Source organism: Vicugna pacos, chromosome 12 (assembly GCF_048564905.1).
Source record: "Vicugna pacos chromosome 12, VicPac4, whole genome shotgun sequence".
Lineage (NCBI taxonomy): Eukaryota > Metazoa > Chordata > Mammalia > Artiodactyla > Camelidae > Vicugna > Vicugna pacos.
This window is the reverse complement of record NC_132998.1, coordinates 15,048,353-15,070,446: the sequence shown is the minus strand read 5'-3', so window position 1 is coordinate 15,070,446 and position 22,094 is coordinate 15,048,353. Positions and strand designations below refer to the sequence as shown.

At 44.3% G+C, this 22,094-nt stretch overlaps 1 protein-coding gene and 1 long non-coding RNA gene across 2 annotated transcripts in view; one reads left to right on the top strand and one right to left on the bottom strand.

Annotated features, from left to right (window-relative positions):
- Nucleotides 1–2,432, bottom strand: part of SLC38A1 (solute carrier family 38 member 1) — a 60,644-nt gene extending 58,212 nt beyond the window's left edge. The window contains exon 1 of the mRNA XM_015238050.3: nucleotides 1,847–2,432. The gene's annotated coding sequence lies outside the window, so the exon portion shown is untranslated. The remainder of the gene's footprint in view (nucleotides 1–1,846) is intronic.
- A 107-nt stretch (nucleotides 2,433–2,539) lies between these two features.
- On the top strand, nucleotides 2,540–8,158 carry LOC140700144 (uncharacterized). Its single transcript, XR_012078396.1, has 3 exons — nucleotides 2,540–2,645; nucleotides 6,734–7,032; nucleotides 7,910–8,158. It is a non-coding gene; the product is annotated as an uncharacterized lncRNA (long non-coding RNA).
- Nucleotides 8,159–22,094: the final 13,936 nt, after the last annotated feature.

The window sequence follows — 22,094 nt, the reverse complement described above, 5'->3', positions numbered from 1 at the left end:
TCTGAAACTCATTTATAGGTGCATTTACTGTCTGTTTCCCCCAGGAGAAGGCAAGCCTCACAAAAGCAGGAACTTTATATCTTGTTAGTTGCTACCTGCCCCAGAAGCCCTCAGGAGGAAACAGTATGTTGGGGGAAAAAAGTTTGAATAAACCTCATTAAGGTTAGGACCTCAAGCCAAAGGAGGTGAGTTTCCCAATGCCTCAGGCGACATCCTGAGAATTGAAGTGACTCTGAGGAATAAAGCTATTTTGCGGTTGGGGAGGAAATCAAAATCCAGGGGGCCTCCCATGGATCTGCATGGATTTCAGGAATACACACCCGGTGAGAGATGTTTAACAATGAGGCCAGCCAGCCACCTAGCTCAGGTTTTATTTCCGTTGTCCTTCTGACGTCAGAAAAAGCACGAGTTGCAGCACAGTTTCTTCTAGCAAGGTGACAAATTACAGGCTTGCTGGGCTCTGCAGTCAGCAAACCATAGATTTATTCTCTCCTCCCCCTTGTATTAAAAATGTTAAAACCCACGTTAGCGATATCAGATCCCTTTTCAAATGCAAATAAACATCGTTTCCCAGCGCTCGGGTCTTTTTCGCTCTACTACATAAATCACCATGGAGTCGAATGAAAAAGTATGTGATCCCAGTGGCAGTCAGGTTTCCACCGGAGAACCCGTGCTGTAAAAACTGGGTCCGCGCCGCCGAGCGAGACACAAAGGGCTCTCAACTGTAGCACCACCTTCTCAAGCCCAAGACAGCCTGTGAAAGGCACCCGAAACGCCGTGACGCTGGTGCCGCGAAATTCCTTTTGCCGCCATATGCACTTGAACCTTCTCCGACTGCAGTCCAGCTCAGACCCAGGGCTGGGAGACTCTGCAGGGAAGCAGCGCCCAGACAGCCTCCTAACCTGGGGGTCCGGGTGGGTGCTGAGGCGCCCGACGCTCCGGGGGGCGTTTTACGGAGATAGGGGCTCGCACCAGGGCGCAGGTCCCGCCGCGGCGAGGCTAAAGGCCTTTGGGGGGCAGCGTTTAGGGACGCGAGCGCGATGCGGGGGTGGGGGAAGGGGTGAGAGTGGAGCCCAGGGCAGTCCGCGCCCGGGCCCCGCGTCCCGCTCAAGCGGTGGCCTTTTGTTCACCAGCTCCAGCGGATCCCAGCTCTCAGAACAGCACTTCTTTCTTTCCCCTTCTTCGTTAGGGAAAGAACCTCTTCGGGCGGGAAAGGGCAGTGAGTCACTGCCAGCAACCTTTAGTAATCCCCCGACTCCTCCCCGCATCCTCCAACTCCTCTCGGTTACCGAGAGCCGGGCAGAGCCAGAGAAGGGCCCGCCAGCGTGCTCCCCGGCCCGCAGCCAGTCTCAGAGACCCGGCCGGCCGCACGCACACCCCCGGGGACATCACATGCTCTCCTCAGGGCCCTGCGGACACAGGAAATTCCCCGCAAATGCCTGGCATTCAAACACTCCCCGGGTACGCAGTCGCGCCCTCACCTCGGCTGCGCTCTCCCCCTTCAGACCCGCGTGGTCCCTGACTCTTGTATAATTGAACCAAATCTGGTACCACATTCTGCCACTAAGAAATCAGACCCCAAAAGTAAGCCACAGCCCACGCAAAGGTGAAATCAGGCGGCTCCGGCGCCTTCTTATACTTCTGAGGGCGATCAGAGGAACCGGGGATCTGGACTTTTCTTTTCTGAAAAGCAAAATCCGAACGCATCCGGCACAGAGGCGCACTCCTTCCTTTCACGGCCGCATGGACGACTTCTGCGTTACCGCCTCCTCTCACATTTAAAACATCCCTTTCCTCCCCGCCGCCGCTCCCTCGGCTTTCCACCGGGCCCGGAAAATCGCCTTACCTCGGGCAGTAAAGGGAAAGGTGGGAAAAGGAGACGTCAAGGTGTCCGCCCTCCCGGGATTTTCCCCGTGAGCTGCAGCCGTGCGATGTCCTTTGTGTCAAGGTCTGGCTCCCTCGGCCGGGAAAAGGTGGCCTCCGTCAGCGAGGGCTGGGCGGGGAGGCTTGGCGTGGCGTGGCGGATTTCCGAGGAAGGTGAAGGGCGGCGACCTTCAGGCGGAGCGGTGTGGCTGTCCCAGCCCGCGCTCTCCTGGCTCTCCTCCTCCTTTCGGGGCCGATTGCATCAGAATCTCCCCCTCTCCACCAACCCCCACCCACACTGTGCTCGCACTTACATCCACCCGCTGGGCCGCAGAGGGTCTCGAATCGCAGTCATTCTTTTACTGGAGGCGCGCGTCGCCCTTGCGCATCCATGGCTCGCGACGGCTTAGCCAGGAAAGTCAGGCTATTCCTCCGCGTCCCGCGCGCCGTCGCCTCCCCTCCTGCGCGCCCTCTCTTTAACCAAAGCTGCGTGTCACTGAGCGATGCCCGTCACATGGTGTCTCTGCCGGCGGCCGCGCCTTGCCTCCTCCCTCTCGCCGCCCGCTGAGGATGCAGCGACCGCGGCTGGCGGAGACTGAGCATCGGGGAAAGAGGGAGGGAGGGAGGGGTTGCGGGGCACGCGTGTGCCGGGCGCGCTGGCGGTGGCACCGGGAGCGGAGGCGCAGCCTGGACACCTGCCCCCACGCCCTCCTGGGGCCCGGCAGCGAGCCCGGAGCCCAGCTGCGGCGGCGGCTGGAGACAGGGAGCCCTCGGGGATGGAGGTGGGGGCGGCTGAGAGGGAGCCGAATGAGGCAAGGGGGGCCGAGCGTTGAGGGGCTGGAGGGCGCATTTTGAGGGGGACGCCAGGGCCCGGCAGGGGCGGGCGAGCGCGGGGAGTTGCATTGTGGGAAGGGCGCCGCGGGAGGATGGCCGCAGGAGTGGCTGGTCCGCGCGCAGCCCGGCGAGCCGCTGGCGGCGACGGAGCGGCGTGTCGCCTCCCGGGAATGCACCGAGAGCGCCGGGTTTGGCGGGGAGCGGGCCGAAGTGGCCGGGGCGGCGGCGGGGTGCGCGGGCACCTCTGGAAACCCTTTGTCCGTAACCCGCAGTGGGAGGTGCCTCCCTTCTTCCGGATCCAGCACCCGCAGACCCCGCCAGCTCCCCCTACCCCGAGATCGGTGCAGTGGGGCTCTGTTTGGGGACTGGGTGTGACGCGACCCGAAGGTTTTGCTGAGCTGGGGGCGCACACCTGCCTAGGCGCGAGGCGGCCCGGAGACCCCACGTGACTCCGCCCGGGGCCGGCGCGTCGGGGTTCACTGAGCCGAGCGCCCCAAATCCGGGATTAGCGCGGGGCGAGGGAGCAGGATGGAGGGGAACGGGGCAGCAGGGCCCATTTCCCGTTCTTTCGCTCACTCTTTGTTCCAGGCACAGCCGCCCTCACCAACTGGACACTTCCTTGCAGGGGAGTGTGTTTCCTTAAAATGGCGACAGGAAATCCCACCTGCGCGTCAGCCAATTAGACTGTCAGCGCCGCGCGAATTTGGGGGGTGGAAACTCGAGCCTTTTATTGACAGGCATGGTTCCGTCTCCGTGTTCCATCAAAACAGGAAAGGGAAGGTGAATCATCTTTCAAAAATTAATCTACCTGGAGCATTTCAAGCGGGCAGACCCAGTAGTTTAAGTCATGGAGTGGCTGTGGCTTTTTCATCACCGCTGGAAAAGCGAGAGGACAACGGGACGCTCAGAACTGACGCAAACCCTCGTTCCGTCTAACGGCAGAAAATGGCCTTCGTTAGTTCAACAGTGGCTGTGTGAGAACCCCATTCAGGAGGCCTGCCCTTGAATAAACCTGAAACTGAAGGGCAGTGCAAACGGAAGGGCAGCCTCGCTCAGCCAGACCTGCGATCGAATTCTGCCCCTGACACCTACTGCTTCCCGCGCCTGCTTATTCTGTCCTTCATTCTGTTTCCCGATTTATAAAAAAAAGAGGGTTAGTGGTACCCACATCATAGTATTATTCTACAGGTCACCAAAAAGGTGGGTCTTCTCCCCTTTCCTTCCCAGAGGAAGCTAATTTAGAAGGCAATTACTAATTTTAAGCAGCGTGCACCTTGCCCGGCAGAAATAATTCTTATGAACAAGGTAGGAGATCTAAATAGGCAAAGTGGGTGGACGGTGAGCATGACTCCTTAAGCTGGTTGAAATGTTTGCCTTATTAAGTAGAATGTGTATGTTCACCAGTGTTTGGAGAGCCTCCCATCTCAAGCTTATCTTTTGATTACAGTTTTAACCTACTTGCTGATTTCTGTGCACAAAAGACCGAAGTCACCTAGCATTTTTTAAATTGGATTCCATAGTGATAAATTGAGCTTCACTCCTTGCCAGCTACTGTGCTAAGCACTTTACATGTAAATATTATCACATTTAATCCTTTCAACTACTCAATTAGATATTATCCTCTTTGTGTAAACAAGAAAGCGAGTTTACAGAGGCTAAGTTGGCCGTGTTCACTTAAGACAGTAAGTGGTAATAAAAGGGAAAGTGAGGGAAGTGATTCCCGTTCAGGTCTGAATTCAAAGTCCAGGCTCAGGCTTAACCCTGATGCTACAACCACATGCAACTAGACACTTGGGCCTGGCGTGTGGAAGGATCTTCACTACTCTTCTGGGTTTTAGTTGACAGCCTGGAACTGGAGGGTAAACATCAACACGGAGGCTGAAGTGAAGACTATTCCTATGGGGAGAGTTGTGTGGGAAGAGTAAGGGAGTGGTGTCCAGGACAAGTGCCCCTGGTGTGACTGTTCTTCCAGGACTGCTTGTAGGTGAAATGTCCTTTCAGAGGTCCTTTCAGGAGCTCAGCCCTTCACCCCAATTGCTGTGGTCTCACCAGGGGGAAGGGATGTCGTGATGACTCTGCTGTTCACTGTGTGCTTCCTGAGAGACATGCAGCAGGATAAGCACCTTATAGACAATCTCTCATTTAATCCGCACATCATTCCTAAGAGGTGCAGACTATCGAGCCCCTGATTCAGAGGTTGAGGGATTTATTCTAGGTCCACACAGCCGTCATTGGCACATCTAGGTCTTGCGTCCAGGGCTGACCCCAAAGCCAGTTCTCCACGCCTGGCTTCCCTGATGCTGAAACAACCCCCTTTAGAGGACTGGGAGGTAGGACAGGTCCCAGGCCCCTCTGCCTTCGGGTGGGGACCGCCACCCTGTTTCCAGGGAGTCAGCTGGCTCTGTGATAGGTTTGTGGGCCCCCAGGGCATTGTCAGTTGTAGCTAATATTCCTGTGGACCTTCGCAACTGAGCAGACATCCCTAAATGATACTCAGATCGTCAGGACATGTTAACGGCTTTTACGGTGGGCTTACGTCATCAGATTTGTAATTGGCTGGCAGGAGGTCAACAACTCCCACTGACTCTGAACTAATTTAAATTAAAAATCCCAGAGCAGGCCTCTTTGAGAATGTCTGTTGTTTCTGATTTCAGCTCAGGGCAGCTCTGCACGGCCACTTAGTTTTTGATCTGTTAGGGGAGCAAGGAGTCAGGTTCGTTAGGTATGCTGCCTACATGGCAGTACAGTCTCATTCATTCAAGCAAAACCAGAGAAGTAGAGCCAGTGATCAGTCCCAGAAGGTTAACGTCTAATTCACCTGACATTTATGCATCACTGTACGGGCCAACTTGTGTGGACCTCCCTAGCTTGTTACCGATACCCTCACGATGATCGAATGACTCTGTGTCTCCAGAGTATTTGCCACAATGCTTGGTACCTAAATGCATGAAAAATGGTATCTGTGACTATTTTGCGCACTTTGCAGAAATAAGCACGGGGCAGTGAATTTTCAAAGTCCAAATTTATAGGCACCAAGTAGTCTGTTACACTCACTCCATACTGAAACAGCTGTCGAGCCCACTCCCCTACTCCTGTTCCTCCCGCTGTGGGAGTCAGGAGACACAGTGTTTATTAGAGAGTAGTTAGTTCTCTGTGTCAGCTCCAAACCTTACTTTGAAAGTCAGAAAGGGAAGTTTAGGCTACACGTAAGAATGTACTAATCAAAAAGTAGAAGTGTTCCGAAATCAAGTAAAACATTCACATGTATTAATGGTGCCAGCGTAAGTTGGTATAACTTTGTGTGGTAGTAATTTAGTGACTAAAAATGTGGGCTCTGATGAAAAAGAATATCTATATGTAACGGAATCATTATGCTGTTCACCGGAAAGCAACACAATATTCTAAATCAACTATACTTCAGTTTAAAAACAAACAAACACCAACAGAAAAAAAGAATGTAAGCTCTGAAGTCAAATTTTCTTGAGTTCCTATCCTGACTTCATAGCCTACTAGCCCTGTGACCTTGGGCAAGTTACTTACCTTCTGTTTGCGTCAGTTTCCACATCTTCAAAATGGAAATAAACAATAATACCTACCTTAGAGGGTTATGTGAAATATGTATGTTAATATGTATAAACACTTGAAATAATTCACAATATATCTTAGGTATTTAATAAATAATAATAATTATTCCTGGAGAAATAATTTGGCAATAAACAGAAAGAACTTAGATCCCATTGGTGGCAATTCTGGGAATCTGCACCCTAAAATTAAGGTACAAAAATGTTCATGGAAGGTAAGGGCACAGACATTGGAATCAGGCAAGTAAAGGTTAAAACGCATGTTTAAAAGTATTCATTCAAAGCAAGGATAACATAAATTCATAAATGAGAGATCCAAATTAAATACTCAGGTGGCTAGACCAGGGGAGACCTACAAACCCTCCAGAGCCCTGAGAGATACTTTGGGAAACAGAACACAGGGGCGACTGTTCCTTAGTCCTGATCCAATGTGATCATTCTTCCTTTCTTATCAGCTTGGGTGTCCAAAGGCAATATAGTCGGAGAAAGGATCTTCATCCAAGAGTAAGAGAGCCAGAAGCGATAGCCAGGAAGTGATGAAAGGGGAGTGAGGACATAGATAAGAAGATGAGAAAACGAATGACAAGATCAGAAACCAGGAACATCTGAAACAAGTCACAAATGCACGGCACCAGCTGGCTCGGGCCGGGATGAGCACAGGGCACCTCAGGATGCTGGAGGCTCTCACTGGCTGCTGTTTGACGCTGAAGGCTTGCTGGGCAGAAATACAGTTTTTGACTTTTCTGCTGAAAAGGTAGCTTTGGGGAAGAAGGGTTGGTTTTTGCTTTTATTTGTTTTTTCTCTTACTGCTGGGGAAGCAATAAAAGGGGAAGAACTCTATTCATGACTTGAGTAGAGTAACATGCTTTACTAAAATAAGTTTCTGTTCTGAGTAATTGTTCTTAAAATAAGAAATACCCAGTAATTTTCAGTGTTCTTAAAGGATTATTGATTCAGCTACATTTTAGGCATCCAATGCTATTTAATAATCACACATGGGGTAATTTTAAGAAGAGATTTAATAATAGATTTTAGAGTTATATCTACACACACACATATCTGTTTATCTAAGATGGAATACTCAACATCTTTGATTCAGATGTAACATGTCCAAAATTGAACTCATCTTTTTCCCCCCTAACCCAAACCCTTCTCTCCTCGCAGAGGGCCCATCGTGGGGAACTGCACCAGCGGGGGCACAACTCCTCAGGGCGGGGAGCATAGGGGAGTATCTTAGTATTCCCTTCACCCTTCACGGCAAATGGATGCATCTTTGAACTAACATTTACTAAATGCCAGGCATTCTGCTAGTCTTTCATGGAGCTTGGGGAGACCAACATTCCTCAGATGATCTCGCCAGTGAATACATAGGTGGAGATAAGTGCTCTGAGGACATGGACTCAGCATGACTTTTCAGAGTAACAGAGGGACATGCGCTGGACTGGGCATCAGGGAGGGCTTCCCTGAAGACATGAGCCTTGTTTGGAGTCTACCCTCCTTCTGCTGGGGGTTTTAATAAGGAGGGAGTGATGGGTGTGATCCAGTGAGCATTTTCAAAGGAATAATCACCAGTCCTCTTACTTCACCTCCTAAATATTTCTGGCATCTGTTTCTTTTTCTCCCTCCTTAAGATCATGACGAGCACGAGCCTCCATTAACACACTCCTGGGAAAGTTCTCCTCAAAGGCCGTGGATGACGGACCTTGCCTTCAAAAGCATCTTGATTTTACTTCTGCAACATAATATGTACTTGTGTACACTTGTTGATAACACCACTGTATTAGTCCTATTCATTATGTACATTAAAAACACTCACAAAACTTCAGATTAAATGGCAGGATTCTACGCTTACTTGCTAAGATTTTATTCCATTGCTAGAATATATTCCTAATTTTCATTCAAATGTTAACATTGTAGCGAAATAAATTTGATTCAATATACTTAATATACTTTATTTTTGAAATCTTCACCACACTGTGATACAGCAGTTCACAAGTCTGGTTCCAGATTTGATTTATTTTGACCCTTGAATTGAATTTCCAATCTTAGCTGTCAAAGAGACACAGGGGCCCAGTGGAGGCAGTGTACTATTGGCTGCACTTATCAAATCAAACCATTCAATTCTTAATCCTATCCTCTAATTTCCAAAGACTTAATATTTCCATTGTTACTCTACGAAGGCTCACTTAAATGTCACCACTAATGATTATGGAAGTGAACCCGTGAACCCTGCTTGATCATTCTGAATTTGTTTTGTTGGACTTCTTATCACATTTGATTGGATGAACATTGCTTTACCTTGCAATGTGGCCAACCAAAGAGTTCTTTCTAGGGGTTGAGAGTGTCAGCTCTACTTTTATAATTTTCCTTATGTTACTATTATTATGATTTTTTTTTTGTCTGAAGTGTCTTCAGAGGAATCTTGGAAATCTACTTGTCTATTTTTTGAGGACAAGTTAAACTAGGTAAAACAGAAAATATAATTTTTAAATTCACTCAACTAAGCACACAGAAATGCAATACATTGCAATAGACTGAAAGGGGACAAATTAACCAGGGCACCGTTGTCACCCGCTGTGCACCTTCCTCAGGATAACTTGATGCTGCAATTGACAGGGGCCATCTAGCGTGTGGATGGAGGAGGGCCATCACCGATCTGTTCATCCAAACAGGAGGTACAGTTTGTCTCCCTGCAGCCCACTTTGTTATTCCTCCTCAGCCTTCCACAAGAGCCTCCCCTCTGGACTCCCTCTTGCTGCTCTGGGCCACCTGACCTCTCTGCTGAGTTTAGACGTCACTCGCTCAAGGCAGCAGTTTCTGAAACCCAAACTAGCTTATACGCTTCTCGACACTGAAATGATGTCTTCAGAGACTGTCTTCCCCACCAGTCTGCAAGCTTCATAAAGGAAGATGGCATGTTTTTAACTGTTTCCACACACCTAGGACATCACAGAAGCTCAATAAATATTTGTCCAATTAATGAATGTAGGAATGAATAAATAGAATATCTTTCAGTTAAGTAGCTCTATTCTTTTTTATTTAATTTAAACTTCAAGTCCTTAAAAAGACAAGGAATATTAAATATATATATATAAAATATTTATCAAATGTACATTTTGTTAAGTTTTTAAAGGCTGAGAGCCTATATACACAAATCAAATGAATAGCCATTTTGGGGGTCTTGTGATGAATAAATTACCATTTTAAAACATCAAGGGTAAGTGCCTGCTGAATGACATTTTTAAAAGGAAAAGAGGAACCTCAGCCTGTGTTTAGAAAGTAATGTATTTAGAGGGGAAGGGTATAGCTCAAGAGGTAGAGTGCATGCTTAGTATGTACCAGGTCCTGGGTTCAATTCCCAGTACCTCCTCTAAATACATAAACAAACCAACAAACCTAATTGCCTCTTCCCAAAAGTAAAAAAAAAAAAGGTAAAATAAAAAAAATTTTAAGTAATGTATTTAGTTTAACAGTGTTCTAGTTTATGCAAATTATCTGGAAAATTCAGAGCCCCAACCACCTAAGAATTACCATTCCTTAATAGCAAGTGTGATTTTTACTTCCAGAATTACCTGGATAAGTGCCAGCATTCTCTAAGTCACATTCACTGTATGAAATTAATATTTGTAAATGGGGTCTAATTACATTTTGTGATTTTAAAAAAAAAGGCAGGTTAATAAGTTAATTTGTTCTTTTGTTCCTCCTTGCTCTTACAACAATTAGTATTTAGACATAATCCTACAATTAAGCTACAGAGCACAAAGCACTTAGCAATATCAATTTAATAATGAATGCAAAAGTTCTTTCTCTGTATTCAATACTGTTAATTTGGTCAAAAAAGAAAAATGCACTGATCTTCCCTTTTCAATTTGGAAAGGGAACAGAACGATAGAAAACTGTCTTACTCTTGGCATTTGTTCATTTGTTCATTCATTCATTTGTTCAACAAATGTGTTCAAAGTTAATTCCTTTTGTAACATTGTTTATCTGAGTCTCTGATCTCCTTGAGAAATTTACCCCTACATTTATTTTTTTTACTACTGTATTTCATCTTCCTCTACTGAGTTGGAGTACTCTAAAGTATTTAAATTCTTTAGAAAGAAAGAAAAAAGGATGGAGGAGACAGAGAGGTGAAAAGAAAGATTTCCCTTGATTTTACATTTTTCTCTGGTGATAGGTCTCATCTTTCTTCCATTTAAGAGCTAAGGTCCTCCAAAAAACAGCTAACAGTATGTTTCTAATTCCTTACCTCCATTCACTTTTAAATACACACACACACAGTTGCAAAATTTATTTTCCTGTAGATAAGTTGAAAAATGCAGTCATATGTAAACAAGAAAACTAAATCATCCATAAGTTTATAGACTCTAGATAACCACTATTGATATTTAGTTTATATTGTATGTGTGAGTATCATTTTTGTAATTAGAATTATGTCCAGTTCTCTATTTTTATGTGACATTAAGTTTCGATTATTTTACTATATCACTACAAATTCTTAGAAAATTTTTAAGACTGGAAAATATTCCATCATATGCTTTTGCGATCATTCTCATTAATTTCACTTTTTTAAATAAGTGTATACTATTTTCCCCTCATCTCTGATTCTTTCCATAGGTAAATAAATTCCAGGGTTAAATTCCATAGATAAAGTAGAATTCCAGGGTTAAAATGTAACAATGGTTTAAAATACTTGCTACAAATTTAAAATCCCTTTCTAGAAAGAAAGTATGCTTTAGAACACTAATAGTATGAGAAGGTGCTTATGGCATTGCATCCTCAGCATTCTTAGGTGTTATAATTTTGTTCATTTTTATGAATTTAGTAAGTGAAAAAGAGCTTCTGGGTTTAATTTGCATTTCTTTTGTTACCAGTTTTATTGATCCTTTAAAAAGTGCTGGTTAGAATTTTTATTTCTTCTGTGAATTGTGTGCTGTGTGCTTTATTCATTTTCTCCTAATATTTTACTGTTTTAAAATCCATTTGTATAAACTTTTTATTTTTTAAAAGTCATAATTGTAGCTACAGTTTTTACGATTTTTTTTCTTTTTTATTTGTTTTTTGTTCAAATGTCGAAAATTTTTATGTCAGTGAACTGTTGAGTGTTTTTTTTTCTTAGACCTACAAGAACATTTCTTATATATAGATAAGATAATATTCACCCAGAGCCTGGCTTTAGTTCTTATGACTTAGATTTTTTTCCACCCATTTAATTCCTTAATCCATCTGGGGAGGGTTAAGAATCTACATTGATTTGTTCCAAATCACTAACCAATTATTCCAGTACCAGTTGTGAACATTCTTTCTCTTCTCTCCTCGGTTGTGGTGTTTCTTTTATCAGATGTTTTTTCCATATATATATATATATATATATCAGACATAAAAGTATATCTGTTTATTATTCCAGATGAATTTAGGATCATTATTAAGTCAATAAAACAGAACAACTGGACTTTTGTTACACCTATAAACCAATTTAAACACACACATAAAACATTTACAATGAAAACATAAAATACCCAAGAGTTCTCTTAACAAGAAATGTGTAGGCTCTCCTACATTTTTCAAAGTATAAAATTTTGCTTATATATAAATAAAGATCTAAATTCCCTGAGAAATATGCCACACTCCTCAACAGTCTGAAGACAGCAGTTTTTCCTAAATTAATTTACAGAAAGTAACTTTGCAAATAAAATGTTTTTTTTTAAATAAAAATATGAATTGTGTTAACCGTGAGCAGCTAAGACTCCATTTTTAGGGAATTACATTTCTCTCTCAGGTAAGCAGAAATAGAAACTTTTTACATTCTCAGTTTTTAGCCATCCACAGTATATGTATTGACATTCTTATTCTACGGGTAAGCATGTAGGTACTGAAGACACAACTTGTGTTTGCTGTGTGGAGGCAAGAGAATCTTGATATAAGTTGACAGAAATGTCTGAAAATCAACCAACTGGACATCTGTTACAGGTTGGGTTCCCTGGGAGACAGTGTGAGACTTAGATTAACAAGCGGAAAGTTTATTAGGGGCTGCTCGTGGGATCTACACTTGCGGAAGGGAAGGACAGGGAACAAGATTAGGGGAGAGAGAGAAACTGGGCTCTAACGCGGTCTTACCGAAAGCCTGAGCCAGCCCCACGGGGGCTCCGAGGCTGCGACGGCCCTTCAGAGTTGTCTTGAGTTAGGGTAAGGGGCCAGATATTTTTACCCCCATATCATCTGGACATGGGATGCAGGCTGCCATGGGAAGGGAGTGAGACCTTGGGCGAATCAGCTTTCTTTAGTTGGAACGCTTCCACCAGAGGGCGGATGAGTGAGGGCTTCCGCCAGCAGCTGTCTTAAAAGGGGACATGGACAGTGTCCCACAGTGTCCTCTGTAGCATAACCTTAAAGTAGTCCTTATAATTCCCACATCACGTAGCAATGATCAATATATACACAATAATATTTGCAAGAGTAGAAGACACTTCTTGAGAAAATTCTTTTCAAAAACACACAGCCTAGTGTCTTCCATGTCATAAACAGATATGAAATAGAAAAGAAAGGCTTCTAAGGGTCTCATTGTGGTACCTTGTCTGACTCTTGGGCATGAAAAACCAGGACAGAAGAATTTGGATCTCATTTCCTTCCCTTCCCATTCCCTTCTTTAGTGAAGCAGCAGAATGAAAAGAAGCCAAGAGGAACAGCAAGGGGTAGAGGTGGAGGGGGAAAAAGGGAAGGCTGCAGAGGTGCTGACTGAGGACGAGGGCAGGGAAGGGGATAGAAGGAAAATGCCCGAACCCCTGCATGTGCCCATCTATAGATCACGTGTTTGCACATTGCCTCTTTCGCCTTCACAGCAACCTTGGAGGTAGACACGATTACCCCCAGCTCTCAGAGGGAGGATGTGAAGGACAGAAAGAGGACGTAGCTGAGCCAAGATTTCATAGACACCAGCTGAGCTAGAATTCAAACTCCCATCGCCTGCTCTCAATGCCTGTGCTTCTTGTCATATGCCTTAAATATGAGGGGTAGAACGGAACAAAACAATTAGAAATCATGCCACCATTCTACTATAACTCAGCTTAATCATCCATGCGGTTTAATGAACATTTATTGAGTGATTACCAGGCACTTCCCTATTTGTTGGGATTAAAAAGAGCTATGTAATGCACTGTTTGAGTCCTGAAAGTCTACTGAGCGTATCAATCCTATAAATTACTAGGATGTTTGTTTTGCTATTTTGTTCCTATACCAGTGGCAAAATAATGGAAATAGTTATCCAATTAATTTCTTTGATAGCTTGCTCAAGTTACCTAAATGCACATCAAGCTGGCATTTGAAAGACATTAGAAACATAAAGTATGCGCTGAGGTGGATTTTTGGAGATGAAAAGAGGATCTGCTGGCATGGACAGGGGATCCATTTTTCTAATGGAGGCGAAGTAAAAGGATGTGATGTAAGGGGAGTAAAAATGCATCACCATCATCAGCAGCATCACCATCATCATCGCTTTTGGGCTGTAAAAGATACGTGCTCTTCCAGGTCAATTGATGCCTCAAAACGCACAAGCCTTCAGACACACGCATTCAGGTATTCCTGAGTTGTTTGTTGACTTTAATGAAGAGCCTAAAACAGTAAGTTCTTTGCTGTTTGTTCTTTCTCTCGGTAGAGAGAACTGGTTACAGACATGGGCTTTGCTACTCAACGTACTGAAGTCCTAGTCTTGTCTATATGCAAGATGCATGTGTGGGCGAGTTAACTTCCTTTATCTTGAGATCTTGACTTGTAAGACAGGGATATGCATAGTATCCATCTCGTAGGACTGTCGTGTGGATTACACGAGATTCAAGCTGAAACAGAGCCTGATACTTAGTGCTTTCTACTTATGAGCTTTTGTTAACAACCAGTATTCTTTATGCGAACGCTTATTTAACTCGGTTTTATATTTAATATGGGGGACAGTAGAGCCTGGTGGTTTAAAAAATGGTATCTAGCACTGGGCAGCCTGAACTCAAACCCAGGCTCTACCCTGTGCTAGCTACGTGGGTGACTTTGAGAAAGTTAGTTAAGCACATCGTGCCTCAGTCCCCTTGTCTGCAGAGTGGAGATGATAGCAGCTCCTGTTCCAGTGTCGTTGTGAAGATGGAGTGAGTTAATGAATGCAAAGCCTCTCGAAGAGTACCATAGAGGAGGAGGGCTGTGAAGGGAGAGCTGTCATCATTATCATCACTGTCACCGTCATCACTGCTTGGGTGGTTGGAGACACTTTCTCCTCCAAGTCAGTTGATGCTACAAAATGCACAAGCCTTCAGATGTACACAAACACACTGGAATGCACATGCACATGTGCGCGCTCGCGCACACACACACACACACACACACACGCCAGCTGCAAACAGTCCAAGCTGCTACAGTCTCTTCTCTGGGGAAGCCAGCAATGCATTTACTCCTGTGCTGAATTTCCTGGGAAAGGGACCTGACTTCTGTAACAGAATCTAAGGGCAAGATAAGATGGGAGGAATGAGCAGTCTGTGGCAGCCCAGGACAGGGGGTAACCCTGGTGCCCTCCTCACCTCCCTTATCAGCCTGCTTTCCTTCCTTCTGTCACGCCTGCCCGGCCCTGCACCCCCAGGGCCTCTCCTGTGTCCAGTCCTTGGTTTCAGTGAATTTCAGCAATGAGCCGTCGCTAAAGCATGAACTCTAATTAAGGTCTCTGCTGATAACTTCAGGTATGAACCCTCCCAGGGGGGCCTTCTTTCTCACAGGAGGAAAGGGCAGTGACTGCTTTGTGGCTTCTGCCCTTCCAGACCTCCCCTTAATTTGTGTCTGGTTGTGGGAGAATCTGCAGCAGGTGGAGCAACGGGGCGTGTGGTTCTGCTGGGTGACACGTGTGGGACCGGCCAGGATGCATCCAGCACCAGCTGTGCCGCCCCCTGCCAGGTGATGGGTCAAAGCAGGGGTCCTATTTTGTGGTTTAGAGAATGTTATCACCAGGTATCTAGTCAGTCTCTGACTTTTCTCCCATAAGAAACTTTCACATTTTTAATTGGAGAAAAGAAGGGAGCCTGAGAGCACATTAAGAGAGAAAGGAGACACAGGCTTAGGTGAGGGGCTTGACAGGGTCTCTGAACAGACTGGACTTGCTTAGGGTGCGCCAGTGTCCATGCAGGTGTCAGCTAACGGGTGACCAGATAGATCTTGAAAGCATCATAGGAACACAGCATTTCAGGCTGGGATGCAGGAATTCCTCCATAACATCCCTGATAAGCCATCTTCTAGCCTCCTGGGGCTACTTGTTTCGGTTTCAGGTTGTCCTTTCTCTGTCCTTTACCACCCCTTCCTCTCCTTCCCTCTATCACCTGACAAGCACTCCTGATATTCGAGAGCAGTTTCTCCTGTACCCTCTCGGTAGCCACCTCCATCCCCTGGGCCACTGTCACCCCAGTCTGCCTTGTCTTCTCCCCCTCAGCAGCAGGACTCAACCATTCCTTTCACGTGTGTTGACCACAGGACCTGCACTTTAAAGTTTCAAGTAGATGGTCTGTGCTCACCTCGGCTCCCTGGTGAGAAACCATGTGACCCAGACTTGGTCTGGAGAAGGTGTCACTGTGGGCTGCCGGCTACCCCTCTAAATTCTCTAATTCTGACCCCCGATCTCACTCTCTCCCTCTCCTGTTCACTCGTTACAACTTCCTAAATACTGGACACAGGTACCTGTCAAATTTGCTGACCTCGAAAGGACTCTAAACATTATTCTAAAGTGCTGGTGGACACGGACTACGGGGGTGACCAGAATGTGTCAGGAGAGGGTACAAATTATAAATCTGATGTGGTGGAGGCATGCATGCGGGGCGTGCAGAGTGAGGGGCTAAAGTTTATGTAAAATCCAGTCAAATTTATACCTGAAATCCCTTAAAAGGCTTTCGGTCTTTATTTTTCTAGACAACTATTTGTCTCCTGTAGATTATATTTATTTCTCTGTCTCTTTATAAGTCAATATTTTTCTGTGATCCTCAATTAATTGTTTGACTTCTTCCCTAAGAATATCTTCTCAACTGGCAGGAAGGGTACAGCTCAGTGGTAAAGTGCGTGTTTAACATGTATGAGGTCCTGAGTTCAATCCCCAGTCCCTCCATTAAAACAAACAAACAAACAAACCCAATTACCTCCCTTGAAAAATAAATTTAAAAAAATTTTTTAACATATATCTAGTCAGCCCTTGCTACTCAAGAACCAACACCACTGGATCACCTGGGAGCTCTGAAATGCAGGGTCTCAGGCCCTCCCTCAGACCACTGGGATCAGACTCTGCATTCTAACCAGATCCATAAGTGGCTCCTACGCCCACTGAGGTCTCAACCATCACAAGTATGCTATGCTTCCTCGTCAGTGGCTGGAAAAAAATCTCAAAATTGTGTTCTAAAATTGCACCAACCTATACCAGTCACCTTTCCCTGATTGCATGCATTCACTTTCCTTTTAAAGGAAATTTCTGGGACATTCAAGATGTGAGTGATGTACTCGAAGAAGTAGAGGGGTAGAGAACATCACTGGACTTCTAGGAGAAGGTGGGGCTTTAAATGATGATGTCCTGGGATTGAAATGATGATGAGGAAAGGCAGGGGCAGGAGCCGAACTGAAGTCATCTCAGGGCTGGAGCTGAAAGGGCAGGGGGTAGGCTCGGGACGGCCACTGGGTTGCAGTCAGGATGAGTTAGCCGGCACCAACCCAGTGCCCATGGTTGGAAAGCTGAAGCAATGTGGGGGCAGTTAATAGACTGTCTTGTGGACATTTAGCAAAGAAATAATGTGACTAAAAAGGATGCTGCAGTTGAAGAAGATGTCAAAGATGGATGGGAACTTCTCCCAGCCTCAGTTTTCCTACCTGTAAAGTGGAGGGTAGTTTCTAGTATGCCAAGTGTTGAAAGGAGTGAAAACAAGCCATGTGAAGAGCTTAGACCCAGGTTCACACACAGGAAACACTGTGCTGGCACAGAAGTAGCTGTCTCTCATTATTCTTGAGAGACCGAAGGCGGAAGAAACATCTAGGAAGATCTCCTAGTAGTAATAATAATAGAAAGAGTGATTAAGCGCTGGCTGGGTGCTGGGCACTTTTCTGAAAGTGCTTTCCAGAAAGCAGCACGTGCACGCCTCACCGCAGTCCTCTGAGGTAGGGTCTGTTATCCGCAGTGGTCAGATTGGAAACTGAGGGACAGAGACAATCTTGCATACATGGCCACAAACAGAGTTCAAATGCACCGTGTGACTTCAAACCCGCCACTGGGCTGTTCCACTGTAAGTGTTCCCATGAAGACAAGGAAGAGCGGTCTGGAGGGAGAAATAGAAAAGAAAGGAAAGAGCAAAAACCCACCAGGGAGGAAGAGCTGGCAGAGAGTGAGCAAACAGCCCCGGATGAATAGACAGCGTCTGAGCTGGTGAGCGGAGCCAGGAGGAAAATGGTACCCATGCCAGAGATGGAGGCTTGTTTTGGTTTTGGCTTGCCATCCTTGAAATGGGTAAGGTTTGATCAAAACCTCTTGGATCATTTTGAAGCTATAAATAATTATTGGTGAAAATTAGGTTTGCTTTTGCTTTTTTGAACAAAGGACATTCAGATGCAGCCCTTCACCTGAAGCCTGTGTGTTCAGTGATTAGTTCTGTACATAGGTGAGCGTTTCTCTCAAGTAGCAGGTATTTAAAGAGTGTAAGTGGCTTTTTTTCACACCCCATTTAATTTACACTGGTTTTACCTTCCTGCACAGATGGCCCGCTTTTCCTCTTCCTGTGCTTAATTCTCACTGAAGCCAGAGTGTTAAATGCCCACGAGGGTTCAGCGGAGTTAAAGAACACAGGAAGAGGAGTCAGGTGGTGCTAACATTACAACAAACCTGCAGGGAATGGTTCCTAAAGTTATGACGTTATGCATAAAGCATTAAAAACGTATTTTTGTGGCATAGTTAATAAAATGGAACGATGCAAGTAATGTTAACTGAAAGTAAAGTAGGAAGCTAAAAAGTGTATGCAGTGTGACTCTCCAACGGTGAAATTAAAATGTATACAAACGGATGTTCGTATATATCACATATTTTTCAAAGGCCAGGAATCTGTTAAAAACAGATTAATAGTGGTTATTTCTGGATGAAAGGACTCAAGGTGATTTTCTCCTTGAAATTCATCTTTATTTTTTCTACACTGAGTTATCATTTTATCATCAGAAAAATCCCCAAGGTTTTAAAAAAAGAAAAGTGACATGGAGAGCCTGTTTCTCCTGTCAGGTGTTTAAACCTGAATGAAAGCGGCAGTTTCGGCTGAATTTTTTCCTAGCAGGGGCGGTATTAGTCCCCACGATGTCTGCAGTTGCCCTGTTCGTCCGCGTGATGTTTGGCAGAGACGGAAGTTCGGGGAAGAAGCGAGCGGCCTCGTCGTCAGCACCAGCTGTGGATTGTTTAGCAACACTAACAAGAACTGCTCTTCCTATTGAGCGGAAAAGTCAGCCGAGAGGGGCAGAAAGAGGGGGTGGAGGGAAGGAAGAAGCTTCCGAAGAGCCTTCCTCTTCCGCATTCTTCAGGGACGACCGCCCCCGGGGCTCCCCCCGCTGCAGCCTGCAGCTGTGCGTCCAGCTGTGCCCGGATGCGGCGCGGAGACGCGTCCAAGCGCCCCAGCGGCCGTTTGCTGGGGCAGGCGGACTAGCCGGCACGTGCGGGAGAGCCCTGGCTGCCCTGAAACCCCACGGAAAGGGCTTTCGGGACAAATCCCAGAACGTTAAAGTTCTGCCTTTCAGGTGTCAGAAAGGTCAAGCGAGTACCTAAAAGCTGAAACTTACTCTTGGCTAATCACCACTATTATTAGTATTACCTTTGCATAAAATATTTCCCACTGGCATTTCTGTAGTCTTTAGTTGCTTTCTAGAAAATAAAACTTAGTTCCTTAAAAAACAAAAACAAAAACAAAAACAAAAACCCTGACACTTAAAAAGCACTATATTGATGCATTTGTGAAAATTATAATTATTTCTGTTCTTAAGTTCTGAAACTTTGACGTTTAATCCCTGTTACTCTCATAAATGAAGTAGACAAAAGTTTTTTTATTGCTTAGTATATTTTAAAATTCTGAAAGTTAAGCTGATATAAATCCAGATGAGAGTGTTGTAACTTGAGGATGTTGATCTCCATGGTAACCACAAAGAAAAGAACAACCCAATTCAAAAATAGGAAAAGGACTTGAATAAACATTTCTTCAAAGAAGATACACAAAAGGACAACAAGTATCTGAAAAGATGCTCAACATCACTAATCATTAGTGAAATACAAATCAAAATCACAATGAGATACCACTTCACACCCAGCAGGATGGCTACTATCAAAAACAAAAACAAAAAAACCCAGAAAATAATAAATGTTGGCAAAGATGTGGAAAGATTGGTGCTCTGTTGGTGAGAATGTGAAATGGTACAGCTGCTATGGAAAATAGTATAACAGCTCAAAAAAATAAAATTGAATTTCCATATGACCCAGCAAACTCCACTTCTGGGTATATACACAAAACTGAAAGCAAGACCTTGGAGGCATTTTTCTACACCTGTGGTCAGAGCAGCATTATTTACAATAGCTAAAACATGGAAGTAAACCGGGTGCCCCCCTGCCAGATGAATGAAAATGCAGAGTGTGACATACATACCATGGAATATTATTCGGCTTTAAAAAGAAGGGAGATTGTCCAAGACGCCACAGCATGGGTGAATATTAAAGACATTATGCTAAGTTAACTAAGCCAGCCACAAAAAGACAAATCCTGTATGATTCCATTAATATGAGGCACTTAAAGTTATCAAATCATAGAAACTGACAGTAGAATGATGGGTACCAGGGACTGGGGGGAGGAGGGAATAGGGAGTTACTATTTAATGGGTAAAGAGTTTCAGTTTTCCAAGATGAAGATAGATCTGGAGATGGAAGGTGGTGATGGTTGCATAAAAATATGAAGGTACTTAATACCACTAAACTGTATACTTAAAATGGTTCAGATGGTAACTTTTATATTATGTATATTTTAGCATAATAAAAAAAGTCTGAGAGAGAGCCTGGAGGATTATCCTATAGCAATGTGTGCATATTTTAGTGGGGTTTATATAAAAATGTATTTTTTCCACGTATTGGCCCTTTTTTGTTTCTTTCCTAAGTTTTAGTCTAATAGCTGAATTCCAAACTGGTGAGATCCTTTGATACGTGTTTCCACAGGTTTTTTGCCCTCATCCAGGGTCATAACATATAAAGGCACTATAAAGGAATAGATAAGAATGTAGACTCCAGAGTCAGAAAAAGTCAAAAAGACCAGGGTTTGAATCTGACCTCAAGTAATGACCTCTGTGACCTTGGGGAGTGAGGCAACCTCTCAGTTTTATTCATCTGTGAAATGGAGATGGTAAGTTACCTTGGGGTCTTTTGTGAAGATGAAACAAAATACATATGTAATGATACAGTGGCGGTGCCTGACACCGTTAAGAGCCAGTGTATGTTATCCTGAGAAGCCCCAGCAGGAGGTGAGAGGACTCACTCCTTCTCATTCTGCTTGGTGATGAGTTGACCGTATCAGCAAAACACAGCCAGTTCACTTTGCAGTGGGAATTACACACAGAGCATTGCTTTATTGAGTAGCAGATGATATTAACAAAATGAAGATTTGCAATGGATTTTATAAAAGAAAGAATGATTTTTCAATTAAATTTAGGAATTAGGCAAGCAGGGCAAAAAACCTTATTTCACTTGAGTTTACCCTGTAATCACAAACTCGGCCTGAGTGAGCATATGGCTTCTTAGAACAAGGGTAAAATAAAGTCTTTCAAGACCTAGTTGTGCAAAACTGGATTTCCCTTAAAGACCTGGAGATCAGACATTCAAAAGAGATAACTTTTTTAAATGACATTTTATTTACATTTGAAAGTTTTCTTTCTCAATTACTTTTTATTTACTTTTTGGATAAAGCTTTTATACACACACACACACACACACACACACACACAAACACACACATAGGTTTATGTATATGTGTATGTGTGTATATTATGTATTCTTAGTTTGCCTACGTATATTTTTTTCACATTAAAAAAAGAAACATGCAATTTGAAGATAACCTTGGGGAACTTACCCCTTGGCTTTGCATCAGGAAAAGAGTGTTTGTGGCTCTGAGTGACCCTCCTTTTTGCCTCTTGTACCTTCTCTCTTCCTCACTTAGGTTTAAAGAAAGAAAGTGACTGTGTAAATGAATATATCAGAAGAAAGAGCAACAATAAAAGAAAAGAAAAAAAGCAATAACCTATGCAAATGTGTATTAAGAACATGATTGGGATTGAAAGTACGTCTAAAGACTTGTCCCTGAACGTTCACACAGCCTTATTCATAATAGCCCCATATTGACACAACCTAAATGTCCATCCCATGATGAAAAGATAAACAGGAAGTGTTATATCCATACAATAGAATGTTTTTATATTTGTGTGTAAATATATGCATTATATTTGGTATATTTAACTCTGAGAATATACTTAAAACACACTGAGTCATATCCTTGAAAAGGATGAATATTATAGTGTGAATTTTATAGTACGAGGACTCTATTTCAATAAAATTGTTTTTAAAAAAGAAAAAGAAGATCTCGATCAGGTCCGGATAGAACCACTGTAATTCTCTTTTCATCATGTCTATATGTCATTTCACCATAGTAGCGTTAGAGCATCTTCATAAATAACCTGAAGGTTATTCACACAAAGCCAACTTTTTCTGAAAACATCTTCAGCCTTAGAAATAAGAGTTTTCTGGGAAATGCAGGGAACATTGAC